The sequence below is a fragment of the Oncorhynchus nerka genome, linkage group LG23 (assembly GCF_034236695.1).
Source record: "Oncorhynchus nerka isolate Pitt River linkage group LG23, Oner_Uvic_2.0, whole genome shotgun sequence".
NCBI lineage: Eukaryota > Metazoa > Chordata > Actinopteri > Salmoniformes > Salmonidae > Oncorhynchus > Oncorhynchus nerka.
In genome coordinates, this window is record NC_088418.1 from 23,713,766 (window position 1) to 23,733,553 (window position 19,788).

Genomic DNA, 19,788 nt, shown 5'->3' on the forward strand with positions numbered 1-19,788 from the left:
GTCCCGACCGTTTAAAGGGACAGCTGAACAATTTTTGTCTCACCTAAGTCAGGGGTTCCCAAACTTTTTCACTCAGACCCAGTTTCAGCACTGGGGAACATCTAACGTCTATTTCTATTGGCACGAGCACTGTTCATGACAAACTGTTCACACCCCTCTTGTTGTCTGAAAGAACATTCTGCAGGTTCAAAGCTTCCTGCAATTTCAAAAATGTTGTCATGGGGTGCTGGGAAATGTTTACGTTTTAAAGCTAATTTTATTGCAGTTCTATACATCTTGCCATGTCTAATGTGTATTCATGTGATATTTGAGTGACTCGAACATTACTACACTGAACAAAAATATAATCTCAACATGTAAAGTGTTGGTCCCATGTTTAATTAGCTGAAATAAAAGATCCCAGAAATGATTCTCAAATTTTGTGCATACATTTGTTTACATCACTGTTATTGAGCATTTCTCCTTTGTCAAGATAATCCATCCACCTGACAGGTGTGGCATATCAAGAAGCTGATTAAACAGCATGACCATTACACAGCTGCACCTTGTGGTGCAGACAATAAAAGGCCACTAAAATGCCACAAATGTCTGAAGTTTTGAGGGAGCGTGCAATTGGCATGCTGACTGCAGGACTGTCCACTAGAGCTGTTGCTGTTCATTTCTCTACTATAAGTTGCAACAAACGTCGTTTTAGAGAATTTGGCAGTATGTCCAACTGGCCTCACAACCGCAGACCAGATGTATGGCGTTGTGTGGGCAAGTGCTTTGCTGATGTCAAAGTTGAGAACAGAGTGCACCATGGTGGCGGTGGGGTTATGATTCCACAATTGGATTTTATATACTGCAACTTGAATGCACAGAGATACCGTGACGAGATCCTGAGGTCCATTGTCGTGCCATTCATCCGCCGCCATCACCTCATGTTTCAGCATGACAACACACAGCCCCATGTCGCAAGGATCTGTACACAATTCCTGGAAGCTGAACATTTTCCATTTCTTCCATGGCCTGCATACTCACCAGACATGTCACCCATTGAGCATGTTTGGGATGCTCTGGATCGATGTGTAAGACAGCGTGTTCCAGTTCCCAACAATATCCAGCAACTTCGCACAGCCATTGAAGAGTGGGACAACATTCCACAGGCTACAATCAACAGCCTGGTCAACTCTACGTAAAGGAGATACCAGATGCTGACTGGTTTTATGATCCACATTTTGTTGCGTTACAGCCTTATTCTAAAATGGATTAAAAAAATATCAATCTACACACTATTCTATAATGACAAAGCAAAAACAGGTTTTGGGAACCCACAGTTTGGGAACCACTGACCTAAGTTACTCAAACATGAGGGTACATTATAAATGATTGAGCACAGAACACTAAAAAAAACTTTTATTGATCAATTTTGAGTGATTTCTTATCATAAAAACACTTCCTCAAATACTTTCATTTGCGAGCCTAAATTTAATTCTGTGCTCGTAACTTTTTCAACTTAGGAGCACATGTGCTACTTGTATAAAATGTCAGCGTAGAGCCCTGCTGTAACGATCTAGGCGTAGTGGGTGCGGAGTCGGGTGCAGGAGGCAGAATAGGATAGGATAGCGTTTATTACGCACAGGGACAAAATAGCGCTCCCCAAGAATACCGGGCGCACAATAACCAATGCCCAACACAATACATACTGCCACACACTAACACAGTGGGAAAAATAGGTAAGCCCACACAAAGAGCAGGCGGGCCTACCGGCTTAAATACCCCAACTAATCAACCTCAACAAGGAACAGGTGAAACTAAACAGACAAAACAAACAAAAGGGATCGGTGGCAGCTAGTAGGCCGGTGACGACGACCGCAGAGCGCCACCCGAACAGGGAGAGGAGCCACCTTCAGTAGGAGTCGTGACACCTGCCTCCTCAGTGTGTGTGTGTGTGTGTGTGTGTGTGTGCTTGAACGGAGAGGTGACAGGAGGTGACTACACGTGTCGACAGAAGAGGCAGAGAGGAACCGTGACATTTCTGGCTCCCATCAAAAAGGTCAAGCTTTAATTATCTCAAATGCCAGCGAGCATGCACCTGCAAAAATAGGCTCAGGGATGATCTGTCTGTGTGTCCGTGTGTGTGTCCGTGCCGAGGGTGGTGGCCCTCTCCTCTCCTAGCTCTTGCCGTATTAGTCACACACACACACACACACACACACACACACCACTCTGCGCTGCTGTCCGCCTAAAGCCATATGTCTATGAGCACACATACACCGCTGCACTGACAAATCTACGACCAACACATGCACGCACGCACGCACACACGGGCACACCAAGTAAGCCATCAGACTAAGCATCTTGCCCCCCACTAGTCAGCATCACTGACATACAGCCATTTCTAGAATCACACCACTGTACTAAAAATCACAAAGCTATATTAAGAATCACGATTGACATCAGACTCCAATTGGTTTAGAAGGAAGCACATTCCATGTAAAAAAATAAAAAATGTAAAAAAATAAATAATTATAAAGCACACAGACTACCCCACATATTAGTGTTGTCACAATACCAGTATCGCGATACTACAATACTAGATTTTCCTTGGCCAAATGTTTTATTTTTTAAAATACTGTGTGCTATAGCTAAGAAAATAAACAAATGTGACTCTGGGTGATAACATAATGCTGTTTTTTTCCCGACATGAGGACTGTTTTCGGTCAGTTTCATGTTTTGTTTACTTTGCTTCCTTACACCTTAGTATCGCGATACTGGTATTGTGACAACATTAGTCCACATCCAGCTTAAAAGACACACACACACACACACACACACACACACAGGCCCACATCCAGTAAAAACATGCACACACACACACACCCACAGGCCCACATCCAGTAAAAACATGCCCACACACACACACACGCACGCTGTGTCCAAGTTTTTCCGGCATCAATTCTGCCTTTCTCTCTGAGAAAACATGTAGGGCTGGTCCCGCTGTTTACACAGCTGGTCGCATGGAAATGATTGCTTCATATGAAATATGAACAGAGCAGAGCAGAGAGGTGAGGGGCAGCCTCTTCTGCTTTACTTCTGTATCATGTCCCCCAACCTTTTGAATGTACAATTATATTTGTGTTCGAATTAACTTTGGCCAGATGCCTTTTATGAAGTTGTTCCACTGAAAATCCATTACGCTACGTTTTTGCCCATTGAATAACAGTCAAAAAGCCTACAAAAGTTTTAAAAAACGACAAGGCTACTTCCGGCAAAACAAAGCACCACTTGCATACCGTACAGCGCCAGTGTGGAGGTGAAGCTAAAGGCTAAATGTAGAGAGCGAGAGAATAAGGAGACAGCAGTGAAAAGGTGTGCATGAGGAAGAGAGGCAGCGGGGAGAGGAGCGAGAGAGAGGCGTGAGAGAAGAGGGACACGCAGAGAAAGAAAGAGAGGGAGAGAAACACTGAGGTTGTGCTCCTGTGGTCTGGAGTTGTGGTCTTTGCCGTTTTTCCCCCACAGTCAGTCCCATACTAGCAAAACGTCTCTATACTCAGTTCTACCCTCTACTACCCCATCACTGCCTCTCTGGCTAGGTCCCAATAGTCTTCAAAAGCTTACCGACCTCGTCTCCTTTCCTTCACGACCACTAGCCTAACAAGATAAGACTGTGAAATGATTTTATTTATCTACCAGTGGTTACACAGGAGGGCCCTGAGTCTTTCTAGGTCAAGTCACGTGGGAAGAAAGGAAAGGAATGGAAAGAAAGGAAATGAGAAAAGGCAGCTTTGTCCAGAGTATTGGAACGGTGCCCGTCTCTGAATCTCCCGGGTTGCCATGTCTTCTTGAGAGGTAGTTTCTCCCTGCTTGCCTTAAGAGTTGAGTCATCTGTGTAGAATTCAACAGCACACCATCAACTACTCAAATAATCCTGAATAGAAGGCCTATCTACATTTGAAACATTTCATCAATCTTCAATTTCTGCATGACCGTCTGCCTCACGCGGTTGCGTACTGCGATGGAGTTACCCTTCTGGGAATTAGAGAGGCTAGTTGTAAGAGAAAGACCCTAATATACCATTCATTTAACATGTGTGTGTGTGTGTGTGTGTGTGTGTGTGTGTGTGTGTGTGTGTGAGAGAGAGAGAACGTTCATCTCCACACACAGAGACAGCAAGCAGTCTTCCAGCTATCTATTACTTCCAGGAAGAGGACAACAGCTCTCCACAGCAGAGGGGCTTCCAGCCCCCGTCACACTGAGCAGGAAAAGCCCACTCCTAATCAGGTCCATATTGCTGAACACAACCACAACCCCTTCAGCTAGACTCAACACTCCCCCCACCCACTGACACACACACACACACACACATTCAAGACAAGCACACTCCCACCTCCAAGAGACGGTTACATAATTTTTCAATCTCATGAGCAGTGACACAGCTGGCTGAAAAGGATGTCATATTATTCTCATTCAATCATCTCCTAATATTCAATAATTTCCTTATATCCGGAGCACGTCTCACTCACACGGCCTAAACCTGTGTAAGACATGCGTCTGGCTACATTATTTGATCTGCTTGAGCCTTTCTAAAAACAGGAAGAGGCCTCTGCTGTGCTTGGGTGCGTCATTGGATCTTTTGTCATTGGAGATTTTATGTTGAAACACAGTGAAATGTTTTGTATAACCTCAATTTTCTTGCAACAGATTTTTATATTTCTATGAAGTATAATACAAAAATAAACTAAAGCTCCAATGACAAAAGATCCAATGACGTGCCAAAGCACAGCAGAGGCGTTACACCAGTCTAGGCCTTCACTGTGTGCGTGTGTGTGTGTGTGCGTGCGTGTGTCCGCGCGCGCTGTCTACTTGTGTGTACTGACCCAAACCAGTGCGCCGCTAAACAGGGTGACAAGTGCTACCACATGGCTACCAGTCCACTGTGTTTTAGCGTAGCTGTTGTTTTTATTGCCAGGCAAAAAAACACATCCAGCTTGCCAACCTAAATGTCACATGTATTACTGAGGGCCTATTTTAGAAGCTTGTTTACTGGGACGCTCGCATCTAGGAGCAGCTTCAGGTCCGGAGCAATTAAAGTGATTTCAATTATGAGTGTGTGTGTGTGTGTGTGTGTGTGTGTGTGTGTGTGTAAAAGGGGGAGTGGGAAGGCAGACGATTCGGAAGAACGTTGCACAAGGTCTTATTGGTCTGCGTGTCCCAACTAGAGGGCTACCATATTACCACAGTCAAATTCATATCCACAGTCAAATTCCACATGACTGTTTATTCACGGTAACTATGCATCTCCAAAACGGAGCTCTGATGCTGCTGATGGTCTTTAGTAGCCAACCGAACCTGCTAACTGCCGAACCTGCTAACTGGTACTCAGCAATCTATTGTCCCTCTAATCACTGACAATTACATTTTAGTAATTCAGCAGACACTCTTATCCAAAGCTACTTACAGTTAGTGCATTCAAAGGCCAAGAGAATAGAGGTGGCAGAATGGAGAGCTCGGGTTCGGGTGTACGATTTGAGGATACCCTGAAGGTAGTTCCCCCTCTTGCTGCTGCGTAGGCAAGCACCATGGTCTTGTCGCGGATGTGAGCTTAGACTGGAAGCCAGAATTTGGCATGGTTGGGAAGGTTGAACACCAGGAGGGCTGCAGCATTCTGGATAAGTTGCAGGGGTTTGATGGCACAAGCTGGGAGCCCAGCCAAAAGCAAGTTGCAGTAGTCCAGAAGGGAGATTAAAAGTGCCTGGATTAGGACTTGCAGCGCTTCCTGTATAAGGTAGGGTCGTACTCTACGGATGTTGTAGAGCATGAACCTGGGTGTCAGAGGGGGGGGGGAGTTGAGTGTCATCTACATAGCAATGATAGGAGAGACTGTGGATATGACGGAGCATAGTGACCTGGTGTATAGAGAGGAGAGGGCATATAACCGAGCCCTGGGGGACACTAGTGAGAGTAGGTGTTGCAGACATAGATCCTTTCCACGTCACCTGGTAGGAGCAGCCTGCCAAGTAGGATGCAATCCAAGAGTGTGCAGCGCCTGAGACGCCCAGCCCTGAGAGGGTGGAAAGGAGAAATCTGATTGTTCACAGTGTTGAAGCAGCGGACAGATCTAGGAGAATGATAACAAAGGAGAGATAGTCAGCTTTGGCAGTGTGAAGAGCCTCCATCACACAGAAAAGAGCAGTCTCGGTTGAGTGACCAGTCTTGAAGCCTGACTGGTTTGGGTCAAGAAGATCGTTCAGAGAGAGACAACGAGAGAGTTGATCAGAGAGAGCACTCAAGTGTTTTGGAAGGAAAAGAAAGAATGGCTACAAGTCTATAGTTTTTGACGTCAGATGAGTGTTTGTTTCTTGAGGAGGGGAGTGACTCGGGCAGTTTTGAAGTCAAATGGGACGCAGCCACCGGGAATGTTGCCAATGCGCTCCGCTGGTGCCAATAAGATAGGCTATACTGTTGTTCGCTCAATTAAGTTGAGAATTTTGATAACTAAAAGACGGATTAGTCTTTTCATTGTCTTCTCTTTCCAGCAATAACCATGTGCTTTCCAAACTATGTTTTCCTGCGATTGTTTTTTGAAATATTGTGATATGCCTGCCTTGGCCTCTACTTTTCAGACAGTCGCAACTCAACAATAATCTGCCCAAATTTCTTTCCGACTGTAGGCAATGCGATTTAAAACAATCCACAACGGACTTTTCTTAAAGAAGCGAATGGCCAAATCATGCTTCAATGAATTGTTTTGTTTGGTCTGTATAGACAGGAGTAGGATAATTAGTAGAGGTCGACCGATTAAATCGGAATGGGCGATTAATTAGGGCCGATTTCAAGTTTTCATAACAATCGGAAATCGGTATTTTTGGGCTCCGGTTTTTTTTTTTTTAATCTTTTTTTATACCTTTTATTTAACTAGGCAAGTTAGTTAAGAACACATTCTTATTTTCAATGAAAGCCTTAACCCTGTGGGTTAACTGCCTCGTTCAGGGGCAGAACGACAGAAAACAATCAATCATAATCACTAGTTATAACTACTAATCCAGTTTAGCAGGCAATATTAACCAGGTGAAATTGTGTCATTTCTCTTGCCAGGGTATATGCAACAGTTTGGGCTGCCTGGCTCATTGCGAACTAATTTGCCACAATTTATTATTATTTATTATTATGACATACATTGAAGGTTGTGCAATGTAACAAGAATATTTAGACTTAGGGATGCCACCCGTTAGATAAAATACCCGAACGGTTCCGTCTTTCACTGAAATAATAAACGTTTTGTTTTCGAAATGATAGTTTCCGGATTCGATCATATTAATGACCAAAGGCTCGTATTTCTGTGTGTTATTATGTTATAATTAAGTCTGATTTGATAGAGCAGTCTGACTGAGCAGCAGCAGGCCCGTAATCATTAATTCAAACAGCAATTTCGTGCGTTTTGCCAGCAGCTCTTCGCAAGCACATCGCTTTTTATGACTTCAAGCCTATCAGCCTAATGGCTGGTGTAACCAATGTGAAATGGCTAGCTAGTTAGCTGGGTGCGCTAATACCGTTTCAAACGTCACTCGCTTTTAGATTTGGAGTAGTTATTCCCCTTGCGCTTTTGTGGAGCGATGGGTAACGATGCTTCGGGTGTGGCTGTTGTCGATGTGTTCCTGGTTCGAGCCCAGGTAGGGGCGAGGAGCTATACTGTTACACTGGCAATACTGTAGTGCCTTTAAGAACATCCAAAAGTCAAAGGTATATGAAATACAAATGGTATAGAGAGAAATAGTCCTATAAATACTATATTAACTACAACCTAAAACCTCTTACCTTGGAATATTGAAGTCTCATGTTAAAAGGAACCACCAACTTTCATATGTTCTCATCTTCTCAGCAAGGAACTTAAACATTAGCTTTTTTACATGGCACATATTACTTTCTTCTCCAACACTTTGTTTTTGCATTATTTAAACCAAATTGAACATGTTTCATTATTTATTTGAGGCTAAATTGATTTTGATGTTTTATATTCAGTTAAAATAAGTGTTAATTCAGTATTGTTGTAATTGTCATTATTACAAAAAAAAGTAATTAAATTATTTTTATTATTTAAAATCCTCCGATTAAATCGGTATCGGCTTTTTTGGTCCTCCAATAATCTGTATTGGCGTCGAAAAATCATAAATCGGTCGACCTCTAATAATTAGGCTTTATAATTTTGCCAATTTAATTCAATTTACTTTTGGAAAACATTAGCTTCCACTAGCCTTATGGACGTGCTGCCTACACTTACATATTCAAAACATAACCGTAAGTAACCACCATTTGCTATTCGAGTGCAGGCTACGGATTACTTTTTTTTGTCGGCCATTCTAAATCAAAACTAATTCCACCCATAGGCTATATGTAAAGACCAGATTAAATGAAGAATAGTCTGATGGGTGAGAGTATTATCAAAGTGCTTGTCAAATTACGAATGAGAGACTGATGAAGTACGTGCGGCAGGGCAGGAAACAGAGCAGAGCCTATGCCTTTCATGCTACATCATTAGTCACATCATGCAGCCGTAGAATGTATTACAAATCATAACATATAGCCTTTATAACATTTGTATCACATCTAAAGTTGTATAAATAACTCTAAATTAAAGCAGGAGGGCCTGTTTCTTTGTTAACTGCTCAACACAGAATAGCCACATGTGCGCTCCCCCCTTGGAAATCGTTTGGAGAAAATATCCTATCCATTTTATTCAGCTATGTTCAATTATAGGCCTGTTCGTCATACTATAAAATAATATAAAATGCCACGTAATTCTAAGCAAATCTTAGAATCTGCTAAATGAACTAGTGTAGCCCACAGCCATTTGGCACAGATCAGGACCTAACATAAGGACAACTCAGAGTATGCTATTCTGTTCTTCTGAAATCGACTACATTCTCCTCATTCTTCTTTAGACCTGTCTAAAATAAAGAATGGATTTATTGTGAAGGTCTACACTACATGGATTTATTAGACTTTTTAAAATGTAAATGTTCCAATAGTCTGCATCAGTGGCTTGTAGGCTATGCATGGAAGCCAGGAGACACTAAATGTGTTTATGTTAATTACGGTCAATTTCCGTGAGACCGGCAGTTTTTTGCATGACAATCACCGGCTGACCAAGTTTCATGACCGCCACAGCCCTAGTCCCAACATCTTCCCTATTGCCTTTCTGGACTATGGCTTAAGTTTTTGGGTGCCACAAGAACCTCTAGAATTTGAGGAAGGATTATTGTTATTACTTGAGGATAAGAAATGATAGGTGGTACCTAGAAGGCAAGATCATGTTACTAATTTTCTTCCTTTCTGCAGCTCTTGCACCAGCCTCTCTTGTCGCTCCCTACTGTCATTGTAAGTAGCCGATCTGTAATGGACCGGAGCTAACTGTTGTACTGTATGACTCCCTATCCAGGGGTATTGGATTTATGAACTTCCATGGCTTTTCGCCAGTGTGGTGGTAGGCCAATGTGGTGGTAGACCAGTGTGGTATGTCAGCATAGCCTGGAGCAGTGTGTGCGCCTCTGTGCGCCTCTGTGCGCCTCTGTGCGCCTCTGTGCGCATGTAGAGTAGTGGAATGGAATGCCATGGGGCCAGGGGTTTGTGGGTCAGGGTCGAGGGCAGTAGATGGAGGCTGCAGCTAGGCAATGGCATACCATGACCTTACTTTGTCAGTCACATTGGACACGCTGTGCATAAGCTCACAGCCACACACTGATGTACAGTACAGAATAACCAATGACTGTACACAAAGACACACACACACACGTGAGAATGGCAGCTGTATAAAGTACCGTACACACACCCACATTTTTTTTAGGCTAATTGAGAATAGCAGCTGGATGCTTACACACTCAATCCCACACACACTACCAGATGGACGCCCACTAAACACAATTACCTAATAGGCCATTTTCCTCTCAATGTTACCTAATAGGGCTACAGCATGGTAGAGAGGTCAGCAATGGCAGCATGACCTAGACTAGAGGCGGGAAGGGTAAACCTATAATAGAGACATTTACTGTCACACAAGTTCCCTCTAGTGTGGCCCCAGCTAAGCGACTCTAAAGCTTCTCCATACCTCATTCACATTGAAACACGTTCAAATGACCGCGCTAAACCACGCTCTACATCATGCTCTCCTGTATAGTATTTCATAGCCTCAAATATAGCCTAAAGTAACAACTGACAGAGAATTGTTTTTTTAAATCACATTAAAAAGACACATCCACTCAATCTCTGCATTCGCACAAATATGAAGAAAATTCCCCCCTGCGGTCGTTAAAGTCCCATGCCAGGCTATCAATTAGCTGTGTTATGCTGTAGGCTCCCATTAAAGCTGGGAGCTAGCTAAAAATCTTCCACTCATTTGTTCTGTTCCCTTAGTGTCACCACACTGCTCAAAGTCCTGAGTGTGTGTGTGTGTGTGTGTGTGCGCGCTGTGGGGACACTCTCTAGCTAGCTACGTCTTTAGCCCGTGCCGCTAAGAGGTGAAAAGTAATTGATTGGAGTGTAGTTGTTCTATGAGTATTTTGCTCTGTCCTCTGTCCTTACTAGATGACTATTGATTGGTTAACTGATTGATTGATTGGCATCTGGGAGACCGTGAGTCAACAACGTCATTAGGGCTGTGACAGTCATGGAATTTTGGATGATGGATATTGGCCAGCCAAATGACCGCGGTTACTGTAATAACCATTCCAATAGCAAATAAGAATAAAGATGTACATTTTTTAAAAGACACACATTTTCATTTTGACCTTACTCTGACGATTGTTCGTGGGGTTGGTTCTTATTCGGGTTGACATTTTTGACAAAATATCCTCAGGAACGTATTATTTTAAACGCAGGTGTCTGTGTGTGGCAATCAAGATTTGTTGCAGGTGGCTTTGCGCATGTGTTGATACAAATCTCAAATGGCAGTACCGGCACTCTAACAAGTTGGGTAAATAATCATTTCCCGTGGATATTTAGTCTCAAATTCCGACCAGCAGAATGACCAACCACACACACAACCGGTAGCGTAAGTTCAAAGTTTATATTACTCAACATTCTGGCATGTAAGGCAAACTTTCCACGTTTTTGAGGTGCTTCGTTCCAGCTGGTATCACAGTCTGATTTATCTGCCTAAGTCAACAGATACTTTGTAACAGTGGAACGCTAGCACTTTATATTGTTATGTCCGACTCTTTCTGTTTCTATCAAACTGTGTGAGGTCTCCCACATGATTCATTTGTTGGGTTACTATAGAATACTACAGTACATACTATAGTAAACTGTATAATACTATACACTGTAGTATCCCTTGATCACGTGTCGCACTTACTATAGAATTCTGCGGTATACTGTAGAATACTATAGTAAATACTACAGTCCGCAAAAACAATAGTGAATACTACAGTAACTGTTCGCAAAAGCACGACTGTTTTTTAACTATACTAATACTACAGTATTTAAAGATGCACTATGCACTACGCTCCGCCATTTCCTGGTTGCTAAAATTAGAATAGTTCACCTAGTTTCAGTTTGTGACAAAACAAGCAAGTATAGTGTAGAGAATCATTGTAGCATCTAAACTGCTGTGAAATATATTTTAAATATTGTATTCCAGCTGTCTGAAGCTGCTGTACAAAACCGAAAGTAAAAGACGCAAAAAACTAAACTTAAGAATGGGAAGCCTAGAAAGTGTGCACGTAGAACAGATCTACCGCTTCTTAGACTTGCTTTCAATGAGAATGACAGATCTATAACACACATTTCTATGTGAATTTGGTCAGGTCACCCCAAAAGTGACATCTTGCCGCTTTAATTTGCATATACCCTGCCCCAAAATCTTCCTTCAAACAAGCTCAGTGTTATAGTTAAACTGAGAAGCTAAGAGAGCCCCATCTGTGAAAGGAAAGGGGGGAGAATGCAAAATAGAGAGATAGGATGACAGGTAACAGGAAGATATCCGAGAAGCAGATCATAAAGGGGCAGCAGTCAAACGCGTACCCAGTACCCACCGCAGCAGACATTCAACAATGACAGATGGGTATACATACAGACATATCCTACTATATTGTTACAAAGTAAATCAAATCAATCAAATGTATTTATAACGCCCTTTTTACATCAACAGTTGTCACAAGGTGCTTATACAGAAACCCAGCCTAAAATACCAAAGAGCTCGCACTGCAGACGTAGAAGCACGGTGGCTAGGAAAATCCACCTAGAAAGGGCAGGAACCTAGGAAGAACCCTAGAGAGGAACAAGGCTCTAAAGGGTTGGCCAGGCCTCTTCGGGCTAAAACAAGCTAAATGAAATACCAAACATGAAGCCACTACATAAAGTTAAATGAATACTGATCTCCTACAAGAGGACAGATGCATCAATGAGCAAAACAGATCCAGTTCTGAAGGAAAATATGAGATGTTTAAAATGAAAAAAGGTCAGGTCACATATCTCCTCTCCATCGCAGGACCTCAAATAGCGGGTATTGTAGCTGGTCTTATCCAGAATGATGGGCGCAGTAGCTGGTGGTGGCTCAAAAGGGCTGGGTTTTGATGACTAAATCAATTGGAGGTATGACGAGTGCTTGGCCACTCACTGGTTCTGTAGGTTACTGACGGTCTTTGCATTGTCATCAACTCCAACTCGTCGGGGAGCACAGAATATTCTCATCCTAATCCATTGTGGATTGATACTACAGTTGATTAAATAGCATAGGCTACTGTAGGTACAAACAGTACAACAACAAAAAACATCTAGTGTTTGCTTAATATTTTTGGAGTCTTGACAGTCAACATTGTTGAAATTGGCTTCAATGAGTATACGCCTACAGGTCTTTATGAATTCCACTTTCCTAAAATAAAAATACTAGTCTCCCGTAAATTGTATTGTGCGAGACACATCTTCCATTGATGTGGTGTTATAGGACAGAATCATTTGAATATGTTTGGTGGAGCGTGTCTTTGGTAACTGGACACGAGGATGCCCTTTGGAAATGGGGATGGATACAAGCCGAATGGAGTTTGCACTGCAGGTAGGCCGATGTGAATAGAATGTTTAGAGGCACAAATAGCACGTTGCATATGGGCAACGTGCATCACGGCTGGATAGGCTGTGCTTCCACTGTCAAAATCCATGCCATAACCAACCGCGTTACCGCTAAGACCAGCTTTTGGTTGGTCTTAAAGATCTCCACCAGCGCTGCCTGAACTTGGCACACATTTCTAAGGACGCACCTCAGATATCGCCACCCCTCCCACCTCAGCGAGCTCATATAAGACGGGTAAAACTGCCAATCCTGGCGCAACCGTTTGGGGGAAAAAATTGCCAAGAAAAATGGCCAACGAGCGTGCATTCGGCACTTGTTTAAAGCCAGCCGAAAATATAGCGCTCCATGACTTTGAATTGAATTACTTTCCTCGAGTGCAAAGTTAATCAAACTAGCCTATAAAACAGCCCGGAAATGACATGCTGTTTCATTTGGGCTTCCTACGATGAAGTAGGCCTATTAAACATGGATCAAATGTATGAAGGACACCACAACACAACCTTTGTTTTGTATCACTTGTTGTGAGCAGATGACAACATGGATCAAATGAATAGACATGAATATGCAGGGCACATATGTTTTCAGTCAGTTTTCAATGGCATATGGATGAGGCACACAGAGAGAGCGAGAGAGAGAGGGAACAAGAGAAAACGAGAGAGCGATGGAAAGGAGAAACAATGCTGGGGTGAGGTGGGGTGGGGGGGAACAGTAAAACAAAGAAGCATTCCTAAAATAAAAACGTTTGGACGGCTCCCGGAGATGAAGAAAAAAAAGGTACACAGCGTGAGCGTGATGAAATACAATACTGACCTCATTTCTATCTGCCACAGATAGAGGGGGGAGATCAGAAAGCAACATTTGAGAGGGACCTGAAATCGGGGAAGATGAAGTATTTTGCCATATGATTAATGAGGATTGGTGTGATGGGAGGCGAAGACAACAACATGGGTTTAGATGTCATGTCCTGAATAAAAGTGTGTGTCTCTCTCTCTCTCTCCCCCCCCCACTATGAGATCATGAGCCTTGCTACCTCACACGTCCCATAGTGTCCTTACACACACCCTTACACACACCGATGAAAGCTTTTAAAGGCTTCCCGTTTGAGCATGAGTGACCAGAACATTGTGTGCAATCGCTACTGTGGCGTTCCATTTCTTCCCCTTACTTTTTGGGGTTTGGTAGAGCTATGTTTAGTAACATACTGACAAAATCATCCCCATCCATGCATAATCATATTATGTTGGAGGCACTAAGAGCCGGCCGCAAGCTGGGGAAATGTAGCTTATGTCACCAGAGGAAGACGACAACACACAACTGCCATTTTCAGGGATTTTTCATATAAAAAGGACACAAAGCCAGAGAAGGATTGGCGAGAGGGGGAAGGGTGGAACTGAAGAGAGAAAAGGAGAGAACTGCAGAAGGAGACGGAGAGAACTGCAGAGGGAGAAGGAGAGAACTGCAGAGGGAGAAGGAGAGAACTGCAGAGGGAGACGGAGAGAACTGTAGAGGGAGAAGGAGAGAACTGGAGAGGGAGACGGAGAGAACTGGAGAGGGAGAAGGAGAGAACTGGAGAGGGAGACGGAGAGAACTGCAGAGGGAGACGGAGAGAACTGGAGAGGGAGAAGGAGAGAACTGGAGAGGGAGAAGGAGAGAACTGCAGAGGGAGAAGGAGAGAACTGGAGAGGGAGAAGGAGAAAGAGAAAGATGAATAGGGTAAACCCATTAGTAATTGCAAGTGGATTTGCTTTCTATGCCTCCATTCGGAGAGGATCATGATGGCCAAATGCAAATGATTCCACCCGGCAAACAATATTAGGTTTGCAACGGATCCCATTCATTTTGCTGTGGTGGTGGGGCTGGTTGCCTGCGTGGCTATAGGGCGGTGGCGGTGATAGATGGAAGTCTGAACTTTAATCAGAATGGCGCCTGGAGCATTTTCAGGGAGGTAAACAGGTTAATCAGTCAACCCCCCACGTCATGTGACCATTTCTGACACCGGCGAGCGATTCATCTCTTTCCCATCAGCGCCTTCGCTGAGGCACCCCCCTCCTCCACCAGTCTATGCCGCAGGTTGACGTTTGTCATGAATCTTGCTCTGGAGGCTGAACTGAGTGATTTCCGCTAGATGGGCCAGCTGCAAAGTCAAAATTGGCTGTATCGTAAAGATTTATGAAAACAAAAATGTGCTTTATGGTCTTAATTTAAGGTTACAGTTAGGCATTAGGGTTAGTAGTGTGGTTAAGGTTAGGTTTTAAATCAGATTTTATGACTTCGTGGCTGTGCCAGCTAGTGACCACTCTGCAGAGCTACCGCCAGTACATGAGTCGTCCCAATAAATGCCAGCCTGCCCCCACGCCTCCGCCACTAGCCAACGCTGGGTAACAAATAAACAGAACCACCCCCACCTCTATCTGTGCGCAACCATTCACTAATATAATGTACAGCATGGGTGGGGGGGGGGGCAAACACAATCCACTCTGTCACCGAAGCCAGTGAGGAACCCTCCATACCTTCACCAGTGTCCAATAGAAGTACATCCCTTGGACAATAAAGTTGTTAAATTCAAAGCAACAATGCTCCCCAGAACATCGTGCCACTCCACCAGAGCCTGACAGACACATGTTGGACCACTAACAACATAGCATCTAGGACAGAACAGCCAGAACAGCTTTGCTCAGAGAGGGCCTTGGGAAGACGCTGAATCAGTGGTATGATCTTAGCCCAAAATGCATTTTAGTGCCATTTCGGGGGACTGAGCAAGCAGTGTGTGTGTGTGTGTGTGTGTGTATGTGAGCAGTGTTTTGGGAGACAGCCGCAGACTTGCTGGAGTAATCAACGGCTCTACGGCGGCCAAGGTCAACTTCACAAGTGGTCGCCACTCATTTACGAGGCCGTGCCGACCGCTGTCCAGGCCCGGGCGAGTGGGACAACGGAGCTCCGCGTCACTAGGGTTGTTATTGTCACACTATTTACGCGGCTGGCTGAAAAAAAAATGAAAAAAAATGTCGCACCGCCCAACGCTGTTCATTGATTGGGTGAAGAGTAGGAAACTACTGTGGTGTGGCACGAACTGTACTGTTGGTTCATATTTGCTCAGGATGTTGCAGAAGGATATGGCTGTTGTGCAATATGTCTTGAGTTAGGAAATTGGCTTTATAGGGGGCCCTGGTCGAAGGGAGGGGGGAGAGTGGGCAGAGCTCTGGCGCCTTATGTGATTTCTTTGTGTTTCTCTGTACTCCAGAGTTCTTCGTAGAAACGATAACTCCCCACACACACACACACACACACACAGTATTACCTCCAACACTTTTTTTTCTTATCTGTGTGTGAGCCCTCTATACTGTATATGTACTCCTAGCTAGTATAGGCTATATGTGCAGCCTTCTTCAGTCTCATTACAGGGTTGAAACAATGCTCGAAAAACTAAATCCTCCTTTTGATCTAATTAGCACTATGCGTGTCACACCACCGCCTCAGAGAAAACGCCAACGGACTTCTCAGTCACAGATCGGTGCCTAACTCAACGTGGCAGAGGACAGGAGGGGAGGCGACCAACACCGCCACTAAAAACATTTCTGTTAGTCGTCCATGAGACGCGTGTGTGGTAGGAGGAGGGATAAAGGACAGAAGTGCTGGGCCTGGGAGGCGCGCATTCAAATCAAATTACATTCGACTTTGTTCAGTTGCATTGAGGGGCAGTACAGACAATCTATTCTCGTGGGGGTTTTGCCCTCCCTCGTGGGAGCGCTCTCACTCACTCCTATATCCTCCTACCCTGCTCTTGTGATGGTGGTCAGGAAGCCGTGGACCAGTCTGGACACACACACACACACACACTTCTCAGCATTCGAGGAATTGCCAGGGAATCTAAATATGGGTGTCATGTTCACGTCGATATTAGGTTCATTGTCTCCTACAACTGGGTCTGAACCAGAAGTATGTGCAGCTTTTGTATCTCCTTGACACATACGGAAAATGCAAAGTGAATATAAGATGAGCACAGGTAGGTAGACATGATGATATAGTGGACAGCTTAAAATATGTATATCTCTGGTCTGGTGCATTTCAAGCAGGACTGTCAGTGCTGCAGGCCTGCTGAAAGTGATTCCAGAGAAGGAGGGAGGGACAGAAGGAGAGGGAGACAGCCATCTGTCAGTGGTTATGGATGAATCTGTCTCGACACCACCGGAGAAGCCCCCCGTCCCCGTCCCCCAACCCATCTGCACCAACCCCCCACATCTCCACACAGAGACAGAGCGAGAGAGAGACAGAGAGAGAGAAAGGGCGGGACAGATGAAGAGAGAGGGAGAGATACACTGTAGTCAGAAACAGTAGGTAAGGAGGGAGGCAGAGCGGAATAGAGATACAGATCGATCTCAAACGAGAGAGAAATAAGATGGGGGAAAGGGAAGAAAGAAATAGAGATGGACAGCCAGCGACTGGGCGAGGATGCCTTTTCCCAAACTCCATTTGCACAAAACTTTCATTACCACCAATTTAGGCTGGGAGCCATATATGTGCTGCCATTAGGGCTGGCCCACATAAATCAGTCCAATCTTCCTCGCGGGCCCTTAAATTACACCTCCGAGTTGGTTATTAAAATGTGTCGCCTGTCTCACAACACCCAGCGCGGCTGGAGATTGGACAGGGGCCCCAGACAAATCTGTTTCAGGGGGAGAGAAAAAGAGGGAGGCCTCGTCTTCCAGCCAGCCCACACATAACAGGGGGAAGAAGAGAAATATGCCGGCTCAGACAAGCAAATCAGAGTAGCGGGATAGGAGCCTATCATCTGGTTTGATTTATACACTCCTGACGATCTGGTTCAGTCTGGCTCGCAGCTCCCTCACCTCCTTCTCCTCACCCCCCTCCCTCACCTCTAGAGAGTACTTCTACCCCCCACCCCTATTCCCAATTCCATTACCATCAACACCCCCCCCCCCATCACGTCGAAACGCAGCCTCAACACCTCCCCTCGCAACACTCAATCAAACCCACGGCCAGATAAGACCCGTGATGAATGGCCTAATTGAAGGGAGCGCTGGGTAATGTTGCGTCGCTCCGGGTTTGGAGGCGAGAGCTGAGGGTGATTAGCCTGTAGGATTTATTGTTATTGCTGCGTTATTAAAAAATCCAGACGCGTCTGGGTGGGTGAACACTGTCACACAGAGCAGACAGAGCCCTGTAGACGGACTGGCAGACAGAGCAGACAGAGCCCTGTAGACGGACTGGCAGACAGAGCCCTGTAGACGGACTGGCAGACAGAGCCCTGTAGACGGACTGGCAGACAGAGCAGACAGAGCCCTGTAGACGGACTGGCAGACAGAGCCCTGTAGACGGACTGGCAGACAGAGCAGACAGAGCCCTGTAGACGGATTGACAAGCTCACACCTCAGCCCTCCGGATTTCCGGATTTCATTGAAATCTTGGTAGTCCTGACAACAACGCAGTAATCGGCCTCCACTTCAAAACACACACACACAGGCAATGAGAGGACATTTCCACTTAAAATGTGTCCGACAAGAAACACAGTGATCTATAATTCATGGTCATGAAATGTGGCTTTTCCCCTCCTACCCCCTTCCTGCTCGGAGACATGAAGCATAGTGTTTTTCTCACGTGGAGTAGGCTTCAACAACATCCACGGGGCAGAGAGAAATCCCTGTGGAACAGGGGGTTTCGGTTGCAAATGGGATGATATCATTAGGTTTTCTGCACAAAAGAGTCGGAAACGGTCTCAACCTTTCACATGTCAAAATGATCGCGCCTCAACAGGATCCATGGAGCCCAGACTGCTGCGCTCGCCACAAATGGCTACGTATCGGGATCTAATACGCGATGCGAGTTCAATTTGAAGAGGAGATATGTCGACCTCAGTCGTAGATGCATCTGATTATCTTAATGTTGGCCTGCCTGTAAATGCTTGTTCTTGTGGTCTAAGTTGATCTTCACGGGTCTGGACTTGTGACACATGGGAAGATGATTCCACTTAAAGGGGAAGCCAGAGGAAGGATGTACTGGTACATTATGTAAAGCACATGGGAAGATGATTCCACTTAAAGGGGAAGCCAGAGGAAGGATGTACTGGTACATTATGTAAAGCACATGGGAAGATGATTCCACTTAAAGGGAAGCCAGAGGAAGGATGTACTGGTACATTATGTAAAGCACATGGGAAGATGATTCCACTTAAAGGGGAAGCCAGAGGAAGGATGTACTGGTACATTATGTAAAGCACATGGGAAGATGATTCCACTTAAAGGGGAAGCCAGAGGAAGGATGTACTGGTACATTATGTAAAGCACATGGGAAGATGATTCCACTTAAAGGGGAAGCCAGAGGAAGGATGTACTGGTACATTATGTAAAGCAAATCTCTTGGCGTTCAACGTTGGTAAACACAGGTCACGTTAAAGAGTTGTCGTACATCGGCACAACATCCAAAAAGGACGTGGAAAATCTCAATCTACCTGCGTACCATTTTCCGGAACAAACGGTGAGCATGTATTCTGTCCTCTCGTGTGACACGCGATCGGCAGGAACAAGAAACAAACCGCTGCTAAATATAAGCGCTTGCTTGTCCTCGCCACAGTGTTGACATTCAAACAAAGAACAGGCACATTTACAGGGGCCTGTACCTATGCCATTTTCCATCTGACCCTCCGCCACAGTGAGACTACAGCTTCCTCTTCGAATGAACACCTCGACAGTGCATTTACACACACTCCAATGACCGCGTGAAAGCACACT

The 19,788-nt window shown here is 44.7% G+C and overlaps 1 protein-coding gene across 6 annotated transcripts in view; it reads right to left on the minus strand.

Annotated features, from left to right (window-relative positions):
* The window catches only part of raraa (retinoic acid receptor, alpha a), a 227,348-nt gene that overhangs the window by 153,617 nt on the left and 53,943 nt on the right, over positions 1–19,788 (minus strand). The gene's annotated exons all lie outside the window — the stretch shown is intronic.